Source organism: Vanellus vanellus, assembly GCF_965231255.1.
Source record: "Vanellus vanellus genome assembly, chromosome: 1".
In the NCBI taxonomy this organism is placed as follows: domain Eukaryota; kingdom Metazoa; phylum Chordata; class Aves; order Charadriiformes; family Charadriidae; genus Vanellus; species Vanellus vanellus.
Genome location: NC_138905.1, coordinates 26,278,737 through 26,296,012, shown reverse-complemented (window position 1 = coordinate 26,296,012; position 17,276 = coordinate 26,278,737). Strand labels below are relative to the sequence as shown.

Below are 17,276 nucleotides of genomic sequence, written 5' to 3'. Positions count from 1 at the left end.
TAGTGAATTTAACTGGTTTCTGTTCATCCAGTGGTATAAATTAGCATACATGGGCCACAGCTGGTGTAGGGTCAGTTTTGGTGAGATTAGAATCCGAATTCTAAATGCTATAATTGTATGAAATACAGCATTTACACAACATTTTGGATATAAAAAGTAAATCCAGCCTAAGTACCTGTTACAGTTACCATGTATTTGAGAACTCCTGGTTAACTAATCCTTACTTTGGTCAGCCAAAACCTTACCCATCAGAGAGCTGTTGTTTGCTTGTGAGAAAACAGTCCCTTGGTACTGCACAGTGGGCAGACCGCAGTTTTCATAACTATCTATCTATGACATTGGAAACATGGTAAACCTTTGACCAGGAAAGATAGTTATGATGATGGTGTGTCTATTAATGTTCAAGGCAAGTGCTGCTAGATAATTTATGAATTAAAAGTGTTAATTCTAGAAGACCAACAAACAGAATGGAAAAAAAAAACACTGATGATTCCAAAGGAAGGGATGATTGTTCCTTACATGGCATTTATCTGCATATAAGTTTGGGAATGCAAAAAACTTACTCCTAACAAATAACAATCCTCAGGAAGCAGTGGGTCTCTTGAATGAAAAAAAGGGTGAGAGTCTGTCCAATAGGGCTAGAAAGGGGCTGGGGGATAGGAGCTCGGGCTAAATTAGACACAAAATTGAAAGAAAGATAATGAAAGAAAGGAACAATGAAGTTAGTGAAACTATGATGACAAAGATATTCTTTGTAAGATAGAAAACCTAGGACCCAGGATGGAGCAAAGCTGTTTGGATTCCAAAGTCTGAGGACTAAACGTTGGTACTTGGCATGGTGGGCAAAGATAAGCCAGTCCATTCAAAGAGGGAAGTGACATGGTAAATCATAATCAAGGGCAGTGCTTTTGTCTGTGGAATTTTAGGCATATTAAAAGGTGTGGTGGGTTCATTCTAAATATTAGAGCATCCTGGAGGAATGTATTTCATCACAATTAATTCTGGAACCAGGAAGCAGCATTTTCAAAAACATAGTGCTGAAATTTTCATCCATGCTCATCTCAAATATCTAATCCTATCTTTATTTATCTTTATGATGATCTTTATATATCAATATATCCTTTTTGTAAAATTTATTTCCCTTCTCCAGTTTCTTTCTATACTTGGCTATACTTTGGGAGGTTGGGAGACCAGGGTGGGAGAAGGCAGAACATTTTATATGATGGGACAGATCAAGAGGGATTTTTTTTTTTTCTTGTGGAGAAATAAGCACTGGAGCTTAAAACGGGAGCCAAAGAGATTATAAATGTTGATAGCAAATTTTATGTTGACAATAATTATCTCAATCTGCAAATCAGAACTGTCAGAGAAAATGCATGTAGTAGTCATAGCCTACTGACTGCTGATCTGAATACCTGATTATGGTGCTGTCTGGCCCTCTACCTGTTCTTTGTCTCTTCTCTTACACTTATCTTACAAGCTCAAAAGGTCAGGGACCATCTTCTTGCTCTTTGTACTGGCTCAGCACTAGATCTAGTAGTTGCTACAGTAAAACAAATAAGAATAAAACCATATAATACCTAAGATTTCAGTTCGGGCGTACAGTGATTTGCCTGACACCTTAGGTGTGAATTAGTATGAAAAAGAGAGTGGCAACAGGTTGACCTGGAGTTACATTACAAGGAGAACATACTGGCTGGAAAGACGTGAGGAAAGCTCCCCTTGTTGCCCAATTTGGGGCATGTATCTGGGTGTAAGAACAGGAATTCAACCTCATACACATCCTCCCACACTACAGTGTACACTGTTATTAATGTTTTATGATAGCATTTATAAGACCGAGTATGAATCTTTGAAGCACTGTGAAGGCAAAGAGATCTAGAATGATAAAAGTGAAAAGTGTTTTAGAAGTTTCTTTTGATTGAGCTTGGTTTTCTGCTCATCTGTGAATAACTGCTCTCTAATTAATATGATTGTTCAGACCTAGGGAGGACTTCAGGAGTTTAGAGTAAAAATGAGATGAAAAGCATTCTTGTGGTATCTAATAAGGGCTGTGAAGACAGAGTATGAGATTCAAAAACAACATTATTTTTAGATGTGTTAGAGGCAAACTTATCACTGAGTGCAATTAAAAACAAATGGAGGCTGGAGCTGGAGACAGAAATGGCATTTTACAACACTCAAAAGCCTTCATTTTTTTTCCCTTTTCCCTGTTTGCTAGAACAGAATTTATTGCTTTTTGCATAGAGTGATGCTTTTTATCAATACAAAACTCAGGTCTTAAATAGTATCATTACATTCTGTTTTTCATACCAGAGAACATTACGTGCTCTTGCAGGGCGGGTTAATACACCCTGATCAATGGCACGAATGTTTGTTCTCTTAGTAACAAGACACCTGTTTTGGGAGCAAAAGGATAAATACAGCGTGAACTGATGGAGTCTCCTTTGGACAGTTGACTAGGCACAACTGGGATCACACATGGGGAGAGAAAGGTCACTGACAGTGGTGTGGTCTTTCTCACAGAAGGCTTCAGTTAAAATTCTAATCCAGCAACTTTTTTCCTGACTTTCTTTTATGTTTAATCCCATTAGGATATTCAGGTTTCACTGCAAGATGATACTATAAGGAAGGTTACAATAAAAAGACAGAGTGCAGGATGTTGTTTCCAGTCTTCCAACAATTTTCATGCAGTTGAATAATCCTGGATTAATTTCAAGGCTATTGAGTTAAGAAGTGTGTGGCTCCAAGCCTTGCAGCCCCTAAAAGAGGAAAAATATTGCCTTCTCTACTTTTTGATAGCAGCTATAATATCCTCATTAAAATCAAATTTGTAGGGCATAAATTGTGACATCATCATGGCACATTTAGCACCTTTGATTGCCTTTAGTTGTGTGTTCTGCATTCTGACAGTATTGCTTGCATTGCAAATGGAGAGGTTATTGGTTTGTGCTTTAACTTAATTTTGTGCAATTATTGACAATATTCAAATTAAGTGTCCTTGAGAGAAGCAGTGCCATTTCATTATCACCTGTGAAGCTGTGATACCAAGATAGGCAGAATACAAAGCAAGCAGCAAAAAACAGTGAGCTCTTAAGATAGGGGTATCAGCATTACCCTCAAGTGAAAGATCCTAGACTACATACCCACTGTCATAAAGGACAAAATATTTTCTTCATTCTTGCACTGCCCATTATCTTTAAAACTCAAACAAATTTATCTATGCCTGACTTGAAATGTGTGGATGCTACCTCTTTGATTGTTAATCTTTGCCTAGTTGCAATCATGGAAAGTAACTGGTGATGCATTTAGGGAACCTTGTTTGACACTGTGAACTTTTGTACCTATAGTGTCCTTCTGCCACATGTTTCAGGTTTTTTGTTGGTTTGTTGTTTGGTTGGGTTTTTTTTTTTTTGCATTTTAGTAATACAGTTGTTTATTTGGTTTTGCATTTGCATTGTGGGTAATGGATAATTAAAATTATATTTTATAGCCATAGCATGTATCATTCTCTTTGTCTGTGTATTTGCACAAATGTGAAAAAGTACTTTCCAAAATCAATGCAGTGCAGTGGGCTGATGCTCTGGCTGTCCTACAGCTTTCTCAGGTCTGAGAGAATGGACTTACTGGAGAACAGCTTTAAAAACTTTCCTGATTATTCTTAAGTACTATTATCTCTTATATTTTTATAAATCCTTTTATCATATTAATTTCCTAGAGTCCATATAGCCTAAGAAGTCCAACAGAGCTGATAATGAGATACTGGTATAGCACTGCAGACTGTGTAACACCAAATGGCTGCAATGCAGCTGGCAACAAGATGCCAGCAACAAGGTGCTGATTTCTCTTTCTGCCTACTAAACTTCCATTGATGATTGTTTCAGCAATTAAGACCTAGGCCCAATATAATATCTATATTTAACTTTACTATAGTCTTTGAGGGGTAGAGATTAGAAAATCCTTTAGAAAGGAAGCAGCCTCAAAAAAAAAAAAAAAGTAATTTCATTTTCTTGTTATATAAGATATGAGAATACTTGTATTTTTTTGAGCTCAAGTTATAAATTTCCCAAGGAAAATTGTTTTCACTTCATTTTAAACTGTGTGCTATTGCAGTTACAATGCTTGTCATACCAGACAGTACAAGTAAAAACTGTCAGTTATAGAAACATGAATTTGCCTAGTGCTTTCATGCAAAGATTTCAAAGAACCTTGCAAATATTAAATAAAAACAAAACCAAAAAAGCTTAGGAGAGAAACAAAGAACTTGTCCTGTAGTAGGATAGGCTTAAAGCACATTAGGATAAGTTTGAAGCACGTTAGTCTCTTCCATATTTCCCATGAGCTGCATTAGATTCAGAGTGACCCCATTACAAACCTCCCATCTCATCTATCCGTAGGACATTGTGGGTGCCATGTGCAGACTCCTAGGTTTGGCAGCGCTTGTTGTAGCAGTTGCCAACCTTCTTGGCAGTTCTGGGTTTGAGTGTCTTGCTTGCAAATACACAGAAAGTGCATCTCTGGAACTGAATATACAGCCTCATTGTATCAGCAACCAGACTATCTTGTTTGCAAAGTTAGCTTAAAATAAAGGAATACCCATTATAGGGGCAATCGTGCATTGCATTCTTTAGTCTTCTCAGATCTAGAGTGGGTGAGATTTTTTTTCAGTGATTTTGAATTTTTCAGAAAACAACAAAAAAAAGGCACCAAACTTAAAAAAACGATAGTTTGAGACCATTTTTTTTCTTTTTCTGTTTTTTAAAAGCTTTCTGATTATGAACAAAAATATAAAGAAAAGCATATTTGTTCTTCAAAAGAAGATATTTTGATTCAAAGAGGGTTATTTGATGAAAATAGATTAAAGTTCAAAAATTATGTTGGCATAGCTGCTAAATTAGAGATTTTAGCTATTGTGCAGTCCAGAATGCTAGCTGTGTTTTCGAGGAGAGAGTGGCTGGGACAAGCAAAAAGCCCACTCATTATTAGATCTGAAATACTCAAGCCTATACTCTAAATTTTCTTCAGAAACACTGGTGAGAGCATAGTATGACAGTCATTTTTTCCAGGAGCAATGCCAATTTAAGCATCCCTTTCCCTATATGCAGCTACTCATGAACCAGATGGGAGATTATTATTTTTTTTTTTAAATGGACTAGTTTCTAGGACAAGGTTCTCAATCTCTCTATGTGGACACAAGGGAAGGGGTAGGTGCAGGAGCAGGAGTGAGCGGTTGGGCACGGAAGAGTGGTAGTGGGTGCTGCTCAAGGCAGCTTTTGCTTTCTTCATGAAAGAAATTCACATGGAGACTGGTTTAAAGCTCTTGCAAGTGAATAGTTACAGCTGTGCAGAAAAAAAACAGAGACCTGGTTTTAAATGAGCAAGAGCTTCATGCTTAGAAATTACAGAAGTGATTTATGGGTGAAAACACACAAAATGCTAGAAGTACATTTGCATTGCTATTAATCTATTAAATAAAGTTTTGTGTCCCTGCAACCCATTCACCAGGAAAGACAAAGCAGCATTCACATAACCTTGAAGAGCAAATATATAGCGAACTGAGTACAGTTAAATAGGAGGCATTTCAGATGAAAGTCACAAAATGATTAGAGACCTAGTACAGACAGATTGCCATACAAAGAAAAGTGAGGGCTTATATCTTCAACTGCTGTATGTCAACATGGTTCAATTAATTTCCGGGGAGCAATTCCAAATTACACTGATGGAGTACCTGTCCTGACAGAAACATATGGCTAAATTCTCTTTCATTATATATGCCAGGCAATGTTAGTAAGGGAATTCACTTGCATAAAACTGCTAAAATTGTTAGTAATTTTCCTAAACATTCATGCTCAAACAGCAGCTCAGGAAAACCTAAAAAGTATTTGGAGGGGTTTTAAAATATTTAAAGTTCAAGGGACGTATAATCACCATTCACTGTAAGTATGAAGTGAACAAGCACTTAAATCTAATTACACAACCTGGTGCTTCTAAAAAAATATTTATGAAGATTTAGAAGGTAGAAGTGTAAATAATAAATACACTGAGCTAACTTGCAAGTAGAGGGTTAATTTCTATGTGTGTCTCAGAACAAAATGTTTTGTAGAGTCAGCATATTCTGGCTCTGTCAACATCTACACCATTGGGGAGAGAAGGCTTGCCATGTTTTCTTAATTATAACAAAGACTTTTGTGATGATTTAAAGCATTGCTTTGTAGACGAGTCAGAGGAACAATTAACCATTGTGATGGATCTTTACATTTATGCTGTTCTGTGCTGAACTCCTTTTGGATCTCGGCATCAGAAATGTGGCTGCTAGGCTGGTATCTTGATCAGCAGCCAGTACCTGCTGCCTTAAGGAAAAGTCTCAAAAGCTCAACAGAGTGCACATTTGTCCTTTGGGGGAACTAATGTAACGCTCTGGGTTTTCTCTAGAATTCAAACACTCACTTCTTTCACCTACACATTTGAAACATAATACAGTTGATACATAATCTACACTATCATCTGGTAACCATGGGTTCTCACAATCACTGTTCCCTGTCAGGCATCTGCTGAGCTCTGAACAGGCCATAGAGAGAAAATGGGCACAACTAAGGCATAAGGTGAGAAGAACCAGCAAAAGAATGGGTTTGGCTGTGCTTCTACTTAGGTGTCTCTCTCTAAGCATGGAATGAAAATTTGCTTTACAATTTCATCCTGCATCCCCAGTAGGCTGTGCCAGACTAAGACCATCATCATACTATCCAGCATTTTGGGAATGCCACATTACAGAGTCCAAACTTTGAGGCTTGAGTCCATGTTGGGTCCAGCTGCGTGAAGAAAAGTGTATAGTATTCCAGTTTACTGCATTCTGCTTACACTCCTGATTTTATATTAGTTGTGCTTAGTCTTCGCTATATAACTAAGTTTCCTGTTTAACATGTGATACAAGATTAATACCAGATATTCTGGAGGAAAAGTCTCCAGAAGCATCAGGCAGAGACTGAAAAGAGCGGATGTTTCCATGCAGCGGCTACATTTGTCATTATTATGATGCATTGTGCATGGGAAATAGTGTGTTACACAAATCACTGATGGATAACTTGCCACCAGTGCTTTAAGACAATCCATGTGAATGCTGATTGAGTGATTCAACAATTTTAAGCCAATAATGACTGAGATGACTACCCAACTAACTAATTTTATTTATGATCATTAGCCAGAGGAAGTATTAGGTTGCTACAATAATTAGCCCCTGAAGAGGTAGAATTTTTTAGGCAGCTTTCAGCCTTCTTTTTTCCTATGCTCCCTTTCCTTGGGCAGCACTCTTGTAGTTAAGAACTTAAATCAAGAATGATATCACTCTTCATCACAACTGAATTTAATGACACCAGCTAGTGTTTTTTGTAGCACCTCCTACCTCAGCAGCGGAGAATTTAGTACCTCCTCACCTTCCTTTCCCTCTTCTGTGTGTTTCCAGTTTAGCACAGTCTTACCAGGAACATCCCACCATCCTACACACTGTTAGGTGACTCCTGACTTGAACGGTTATTTTGCTATTATGCTGCCACAGAAAAGTGTCATTAGTATATCATTATGTGAGGAGCAAAACCATAGAAGATAAACCTCAATGACCTGGCAGAGCAATTCCATTTTTTTGTGTGTTCAGACTGTTCTCCTCCTTCATACAATTACTGATATCATCCCGTGGGTGTGCATGACACATTAAAGATACAGAAGATGAAGATCTGCCCAGCAACTAGCCAAGCAGAAACTCATAAGTGCATGACTAAAAATATTAGGGAGTCAAATTATGACCTGTGTCATTGCAACTGGTGACCAAAATCCTGCTGGTGCTGGTGGGGTATATAATTGGGCGTTTCAGCCTGACAGATGCCTTGCAATACCTGGTCCCTAGGGTGCTGCAGGATGGGGAGATGCCGAGACAGATACGGTGCTGGGGATGCAGATTCTATAGACACAGTGCTATCTCTGAGCCCATCAAGGACTGCTAGTACAGACTGGACTAGACCCAGGGTTTTCTGATTCCTTGCCTTTAACCACAGGATTGAAATGTCTTTTTAAATAATAGCAGTGAACCGTTGTGGGTGGCTGTGAAAGGAGACAGACAACAGTAAACACTGGGTAAGCAATTCAGTTCCTGGGAGAACACTGTTCTCTGGAAAAGCTTATCAGAAAAGCTGTTTTTATATAATTCTTGTTAGCTATGTGGGTTTCGTTTGCGCTGAGTTGTCAGGCAATCATCCCACATATTTATAATAGATTTTTGCTTACGCTCCTGTTTTTGCTCTTATTTTGGTTGATTTCAATATAATACAGGCCCAGTCACACCACTGGAATCAATTACATTTTGCTAGAGAACTGGTAGTAGTAACTTCTGCAGAAGACTCCACGTAGCACAGACTCTTTTGTGCTTATTCTTGTTTCCTCTCCCTGCCCTCCACAGTGATTCCTCCATGCGTTTCTCCACTGTGGCTCAGCTTGGGCAGGAGAGGTACAACATGATGGATGGAGGCAAAAGAGGGAGCCACGGTGCTCGAATCGCCTCAGCCTGAGGCCAGCCTAGAGGTTGAGTGCTTGGAGGGGGGATCCTGACCCAGCCTGACTAACCACAGAAAGGTTGCTCCCTTCTGCCTGTCCCTGCCTACAGGAGGGCACCACTGGAGCCAGACCCAGGGCAGGCAGAGGCAGCTCCTGGCATGCCACCCTGCCTGGGTGCTCTTGGGACGTACCCTGTGCGCTGTACTAATGATATCGCCTCGTGAAGTCACCTGAGATCCCTGGAAAGGAACAGATGATGTACTTGGGGACTCTCAGTCATCCTCTAACAGCTGTTTTTTTTCCTTGATTCCACAGGGAACCTAGCTTTAGCTGTCTCAATCACCATGGTGGGCCAAGCTCTTGCTTGCAGGCTTTGCATTGCCTACATTAACTGTGCTTAATTAGGGAGTCAGAATGTAGCCCATAATTTTTCCATGCTTCCATTTCTAACTACGCAATATCAGGATATAAGAATTAACTGCCCAGTAAAGTGTAAAACCTTACAAGTCTTTGGATGAGCCATATAAGTATGAGAACTGCAAAGTATGAGTTAAGCAGTTCTCCTTTAGGAGCTCCAGGAAGTGCAATGACACCTTTAAAAGTACAATAATAGAATGGGGTGGGGAGGGAGAAAAGGTCATCCAAAGTTTCTGAAGCCTCGTTAAAATATTTAGCTTGTGTTTTGGGTAAATAGCTGTGTCAGTGTTTGCATTCTGTCCATGTCTGATTCATGGAGAGAAGGTTCATTAATTAGAAATAACTTACACTGCATGACAGCACACAAAGTGTTACAATCATGGTCAGATGATCAGACTGTCATTTTATCAGTTGCAGACAGATCGGTACATGCATATGAGCAAAGTATTTGCAAAATATATGTTGTGCATGCATCTGTTTTTTTGGTTTTTTTTGTTTTTTTTTTTTATAAATGGTCATTGCAGTTTGTACTGAAGCAAATTATTGTTACAAGGTTAAACTTCAGTAGCTTTGTGTGGCACACCAGGGCTCTGTGGTGCCTCAGTTACATTTTTTTTTGTGAATGGTGGCATTTGTTAAATTGCTGACACGACAATAGAGTGCTGTGGAGCTACTGGTGCTGGCTGTGAGCAAGCTGGTGCAAATACAGGGAATGAAAAAGATGCCACTGCTGCATGGCATCCAGGCTAGTCCAGCTCCATGTTAATGTGATGTCATGGTTTCTGGTACCTGAGTTTATTCTGTCTGCAAGACTTTCTGTCATTCCCTTGAAGGTATCATGAGGGGTGTGTGGTAAAACTGACTAAAGACAAGTTTAGGTCACACAAAAGTTGCATGTTGCTTAGTGCATAGTTGTGCAAGTACACCTCATCTCTTCCAGTTCTGAAACTCTCCAAGTAGTCTGTCATTTGGATTCAGTAACAGCTTCTGTACCAATTTTTGTGATGTGCATAATAGTAAGAGGAAAATATCCTTAATCCAAGCCCTTTGAAGAGGGAAAAGACTCCCATAGACTTCAATGTACTTTGGATACGACTTAACTAGACTTATTTTGTTAGCATGTGGGGTCAAAAAATGAGCCTGCAGAAAAGAAAATATGCCTACCATTGCATCTCCAGAAATAATAGCTGCACTTTGATGGTCTTAGCTTTTGATACTAGTGGAAATTATTGGTGACATTTTGCCATTACAAAGCTATAATGTGAAGTAGAGGGTAAAGGTTGTTATGAAGATGATATAAGGGGAAGACTAGTGAGTCATAGTAATGATTTAATAACCCTTCATAGTAAGTTGTCCGGTCTTTTAATGATAAACTTATAATTCTGATTTGGTAAAATAAAAGCGAAAAGGGTAGTTCTGCACGTCAGCCATATGGTAGACTGGAACAATTGAAGTGTTTTATTGCTGCATTTCGTAAAGGCTATCACCTATTCCAGCTATATGCTCACAATGAGCATTTGAAATTCAGATCGTTTTCCCTGTGCATTATGTTAGTGAAGAGGATGGGACGTGACTGAAATCCTGCTGTGGTTTTCATGATCTGGCATAGAGGTTTGACCATTTTGTCTGTGGCACCAAGAGCAGGTAACTTACTCAAACTGCCACATGAAAGCCAGGAAATGGGATAATCCCGTGTCTCAGTGAATCATAGAATCATGGAATTAGTGAGGTTGGAAGGGACCTTTAAGATCATCAAGTCCAACCATTAACCTACCCTGATAAAAACACCACCACTTCTAAACCATGTCCCTAAGCACCTCATCTACCCTTTTCTTAAACACCTCCAGGGATGGTGAATCCACCACCTCTCTGGGCAGCCTACTTCCTAATATCCAATCTAAACCTGCCCTGACATAACTTGAACCCATTTCCTCTTGTCCTACCACTTGTCACCAGGGAGAAGAGGTCAGCTCCCATCTCTCTAAAACCTCCTTTCAGGTAGTTGTAGAGGGTGATAAGGTTTCCCCTCAGCCTCCTCTTCTCCAGGCTAAACAACCCCAGATCCCTCAGTCGTTCCTCATAAGGTTTGTCCTCCAGACCCTTCACCAGCTTTGTAGCCCTTCTCTGGACACGCTCCAATACCTCAATGTCCTTCTTGTAGTGAGGGGCCCAAAACTGAACACAGTACTCGAGGTGAGGCCTCACCAGTGCCGAGTACAGGGGGATGATTACTTCCCTAGTCCGGCTCACCACACTATTCCTGATGCAGGCCAGGATGGTGTTGGCCTTCTTGGCTGCCTGGGCACACTGCTGGCTCATGCTCAGCCGGCTGTCCACCAACACCCCCAGGTCCTTTTCTGCCAGGCAGCTTTTGAGCCACTCGGCCCCCAGTCTGTAGCGCTGCATGGGGTTGTTGTGACCCAAGTGCAGGACCCGACACTTGGCCTTGTTGAACCTCATACCATTGGCCTCAGCCCATCTGTCCAGCCTGTCCAGATCCCTCTGCAGAGCCAATCTACCCTCAAGCAGATCAACACGCCCCCCTAGTTTAGTGTTGTCTGCGAACTTACTGAGGGTGCATTCGATCCCCTCATCCAGATCGTTGATAAAGATATTAAAGAGAACGGGCCCCAGCACCGATCCCTGGGGGACACCTCTTGTGACTGGACACCAACTGGATTTAATTCCATTTACCACCACTCTCTGGGTACGGCCATCCAGCCAGTTTTTTACCCAGCGAAGAGTACACCTGTCCAGGCCATGAGCAGCCAGTTTCTCCAGGAGAATGCTATGGGAAACGGTGTCAAAAGCCTTGCAAAAATCCAGGTAGATAACATCCACAGCTTTTCCCTCGTCCACTAAGTGGGTCACCTTGTCATAGAAGGAGATCAGGTTTGACAGGCATGACCTGCCTTTCACAAACCCATGCTGACTGGGCCTGATCACCCTGTTCTCTTGCATGTGCCGTGTGATGGCACTGAGGATGATCTGCTCCATGACCTTCCCAGGCACCGATGTCAGACTGACTGGCCTGTAGTTCCCTGGATCCTCCTTCTGGCCCTTCTTATGGATGGGTGTCACATTTGCCAACCTCCAGTCAGCTGGGACCTCCCCGGTTATCCAGGACTGTTCATAAATGATGCAGAGTGGCCTGGTGAGCACTTCCGCCAGCTCCTTCAGTACCCTTGGATGGATCCCATCCGGCCCCATAGATTTGTGCACCTCCAGGTGCTGAAGCAGGTCCCTCACCATTTCCCTTTGGATTACAGGGGCTTCATTCTGCTCCCCATCCCTGTATTCTAGCTCAGGGGTCGGGGAACTCAAGGAACAACTGGTCCTACTGCTGAAGACTGAGGCAAAGACGGCATTAAGTACCTCAGCCTTTTCCTCATCCTTGATTACTACGTTACCGGCCCCATCTACTAGAGGACAGATATTATCCTTGGTCCTCTTTTTATTGCTAATATATTTATAGAAACTTTTTTTGTTGTCCTTGACAACAGAAGCCAGGTTTAGTTCTAGCTGAGCTTTGGCCCTTCTGATTTTTTCCCTACATTGCTTCACTACCTCTTTGTAGTCCTCCTGAGCGGCCTGCCCTTCCTTCCAAAGGCCGTATATCCTCTTTTTTTCCCTAAGCTGCAACACTAGCTCCCTGCTTAGCTAGGCCGGTCTTTTTCCCCAACGGCTTGTCTTCCAGCACACGGGGACAGCCTGCTCCTGCGCCTTTAGGACTTCCGTCTTGAAAGACATCCAGGCTTCCTGGGCTCCTTTGCCCTGGAGGACTGCCTCCCAGGGGACTTTGTCAACCAGGCTCCTGAAGAGCCCAAAGTCCGCTTTCTGGAAGTCCAAGGTGGCAGTTCTGCTGACCCCCTTCCTTGCTTCTCCCAGAATTGAGAACTCTATCATTTCGTGGTCACTGTTGCCAAGACGGCCTACGACCATCACATCCCCCACAAGACCTTCCCTGTTTACAAACAACAGATCCAGCAGGGCACCTTCCCTAGTTGGCTCTTTCACTAGTTGTGTTAAGAAGTTATCCCCAGTACCTTCCAGGAACTTTCTAGACTGTTCCCTCCCTGCTGTATTGTATTCCCAGCAGATGTCCGGCAAATTGAAGTCTCCCACGAGGACTAGAACTCGCGATCTTGAGACTTCTCCCAGCAAAAAACTTGAAACAAAACTGAGACCTGAAGGTTTTATAACAATATGGAGCAGTCCATGCATTCTGGGCCTGTCCCAGATAAAATAGAAAATTTACTCACCCTTGTTTAGAAGCTTGAGAAATGGTGTGCTTCATGAACTGGAAAATTATAGAAGTACTCAGCCTAACTCATGTCTGTCTTTAACATCAGTCAGAAGTAGTTGCACCTAGGTCACAGACCCATAGATGTTTCACAGTTTCGTCTATGAAAACTTGTGGAAAATCAGAATCCAACTTCCTTTCTCAAAGTTCAAGAGTCGAATAAGGAAATCAGTGTTCTTGATTACTTTACTTTGTTCCTCAGTAGTACATTCTTGTAGAATGTTTTAATTGAGATCCAAAATAGAAAGTTTTTTAACTTCTTAGATAGTCAGATTCTTTTCTGTATTGACTTATAAATATATGAAACAGTTATTACTCTTTTAAATAGTGCTGGTATTGCCCAATGTTGTGCCTAAGACAGTGAAAGCTTATTGGGTGGCTAATCATAGTTAAATTGTTCTGATTTTGTGTTTATTTAACGACTTGATAAAGAGCAGTAAAATTAATCATTGAGAAGCATTTGCTATGCAAGACGAGCCTAACACTTGAAGGACAAGCTTCTGCCAAAGTCAGGAAGCCAATCCTCTACTGCTCTTGTTCCTTTTGGAATCAGGGTAGATATAAAACACAATCACAAATATAAGACAAAAAAGAGACTCAGATTTGGTACACTTTGCTTTGTAAGTATCCTCACTGAGAAAATCATGTTCACAGTATGTATCCATGGCTATTTCTGTAGCTGTAAAATTGTCTGTATCCTACAGAGAACTGTTATTTTCTTTACCTAACTGTCTGCAGTTTGTGTTTCAAAGCTGAAATCCAGAGCATTCACTATTGACAGTTCAGTTACTGTATTCTTTTCAGTTCACCTCATACACTGCTCTCAAATTCATCAGAAAATGTGAAATAGCCTGTTGAATTTTCCCCTTGATGATACCGCAATAGATGTGAAAGAAGAGCCTTCAGCACGAGGCTTCCTAAGTGTTAACAGATCATGAAAATTGGCAACAACTGTTGTGCCGAGTATCATAATCTGCAAGAGGAGGGCCAGCAATTCCACAGTGATGAGAAGAGAGCGCTTGGTGTTTGAGCTGTGGTCACATTTGCCTTTCAAGTCATTTGGGCCTCCGTAACACACTTTGTGGGAGAAGAAAGCTAATGCAGCTGCCTTTGCTAATCAGTCAGTATGACCCAGCCCCTCGGGGAGGCAGGCAAAGGCAGATACATACTGAGACACACAATCCTTGCTGATTAACAGTGAAAGCTGGTAAAGTTACTCTCTAAGCCTGTCTGGCCCATCAGCTCCAGAAATGTAATTTAGATGATTATCTACATGCCCATTAAACCTTGTGACCCATCGCTAGTCTGTTTGAAGTTTGCCTGCTTAAACTTGCTAATAGGAAGAATAGAGGGATTAACTCAGAGGTCATGAAATAAGAGAGCAGCAAAGAAGATGACAAAAGAGCAGAGGAAACCTTCCTACTGCATGTATTTGGTAAGGAGAAAGAACTACAGTACCACGATCATCTCAGCAGATACTGTTACTTTATGGAGCAAGTGAGCCATCTGGAATTCAGGCTATTTAATACTTTTTTGTGTGTGTGTGCTTTCAACGTACTTTGTTTAGCTGCATAAATAAAATGTGCTACCTGTGTGATAAATTTTGTCAAGTGTTTACAGAACATAATGCAACATATCACAAAAGAGCATGGAATGACTGATATATGATAAGTGCTTCTGATTTTGCTCAGGGTTACAGTGTGTAGATATAAACAAGGAAGTGCTTAATTTAAATCAGTCACATCAGAGTAGTCGCAGTCAGGTCAGAATCAAGGCCAGCCTTCTTCCCTTTAGGGTAAGAACCTCCAGCCATTACAGGTGCTTGTGAACTTAGAGATCATCAATGAAAAGCTTATCCAATGAAGCTGGTTTTTAATTAGTCAAATTGAAACATTTATAATCATCTGCATAAATTAGTCACAGGATGTTGCAATAAAAATGGTGACCGGTTAAAACTAAATTGGTAGAGAAAAGGTGGGATTCATTGCAGAAAACAGAATGGAATACATGACTACCTCTGTAAGGGTGTCCCGGGGGTCTGACTAGTTACTGGAAAAAAATGAGCTTGAACTTCAAATGGAGTCTGAAGGTCATTCACCTACTTTTGCATATGCTTCCACTCTTGGAATGAGTCCTTGCCCTTTTGCTAACGACACAATTAACCTACTTGCTGAAAAACATTGGTTGGGGCACATTTCACTGCATCTCAAAGAAGACAAAACCATTTCACTACTGCTACATCTGGATCCTTAGGTTTTGCAGTATGAGACACCTTTATAAAGAATTATTGTGGTCTACTTTGCAATACATTTGGTACATTTATTTATTTGTGTGATTTTTGTTGATACAGTTATGATTAAATGTAGTTCTGTTTCTCATTTGATTGTGTTGAACCAACCATATTTTCCAGCTGGAGTCTCTGTACATCTCAGACTCCTTTCATTTACATGCATAGTTCTTTATGAGAAAGACAGCTAGTGGGGAAAAAAATAAAACAGCATTCAGTGCTGGGGCAACTCATTTTAGAACTCGAGACTTTTATTTTTTTCAGTGGTTTTAGTATTTTTTTTTTTATGTGACTGATCCTAGAAACTCAGATACTGCTCTGAAATTGATGCCTGTACTTTGTGATAAAATGCATCAATTTAAAAATTCCACCGTAATCATCACACTGAAGCTGCCTTGCACCTTCATCTTAAGTATTCAGCATTAGGGTAAACCACAGTTGGGATCTTCAGTCTGAAACTGTTAGCCTTCATGTGTTGACCATACTGGCAGTGGTTCTCACCTTGAAAAATATATTTTCCCAAAAGTTTTAAGAAGGAGACAAACTTCTATTGCTGATCTTGAGTCTTCCATTGAGTGGCATGTGCTCAGCTGCTTTCAACCAGACTGCTTCAGAGGACAGAAGTTATTCATAAATCTCATTCCATTGGTGGTGTCTGAAAAATAAAGTAGATGCCAATATCTGCTGGGAAGCCTTGTAGAAAACAGATCAAAGGCTTCTGGAGTTTATTTAAGAAGGACCAGTTGTGAGTGGCTTAATGTCTAAGTGTGGCATGAAAAGTGAAACAGCCATGACAATGAGCCACCGTACACAGAAGTCCTCTGGGCTTCAGTAAAGAATTTGAGTAATATGTGGTACAGGTGGGCTGATGTCTCACCCTGTCATTCTGTTATTCCTTTGCCTCTAAATGAGCATTGCTCCCTCTGTCTAACCCTCTGAAAAAGGTGAAAATTTCTTCTCAAAGAGACTGCAGAATAGAGCCTTCTTCACTTACACACAGTGAAATGCCCGCTGAAAATACGTTGTCTTCTCTAGGTCATTTGGTTTAAACAATCTGTGAATCTGTGTAATTCACTTAACCTGTGGCCAGTGTTCTGGCTAGCATTTTTACTCTGAGAGTTGTTCAAAGTGAATAATACAGTTCGGTGTATCCCTGTTCCAGGTGTGAGAAACTGGCTTATTTTTCATTAGAATTATGTTTTATTTATGCCTAACCCTCCTATGTCCTGCAGGATGCCTTGATTTATAAAATACTTGGAGACGGCTGCAACATCCCTCAGTTCTTACCAGTGATAGGTTGGAACACAAATAGTGCCTGTGCTTTCCCGTGGAAGCATCGGTCTTATGTTTTAGGGATTTATTTTCTATTAATTTTTGTCCTATTCTCTTCCTTCAGACATTCCTCATGTGACTGTTTTTCCAGCATGGATGGCAACTACAACAGCAAAAAAAGAATAAAAGTCTTAGAATAACCCCAAAAGGAGTTAAAATTTTAAAGAAGTGGTTATCCTGGTATCTCAAGGTCGACCCTACTCCTTAGTCAGCTCTCTGTTTATTGACCTTAATGGGATACCATGGCAAAAGCCCTTTCCTGGCCATACCATGCCCTGCTGGGAGAAGGGTTTAGGACTGCTTCCAGTCACTGAGACCCCTTAGCCTGAGTTCCTCCAAGGAAAGGAAAAGCTTCATCAGGGACATTCCCAAGTATTGCTTCTTTAGCAATGAAAT

At 40.7% G+C, this 17,276-nt stretch overlaps 1 protein-coding gene across 1 annotated transcript in view; it reads left to right on the top strand.

Annotated features, from left to right (window-relative positions):
• CPED1 (cadherin like and PC-esterase domain containing 1) overlaps positions 1–17,276 on the top strand; it is a 153,715-nt gene that overhangs the window by 77,582 nt on the left and 58,857 nt on the right. The window lies entirely within an intron of this gene.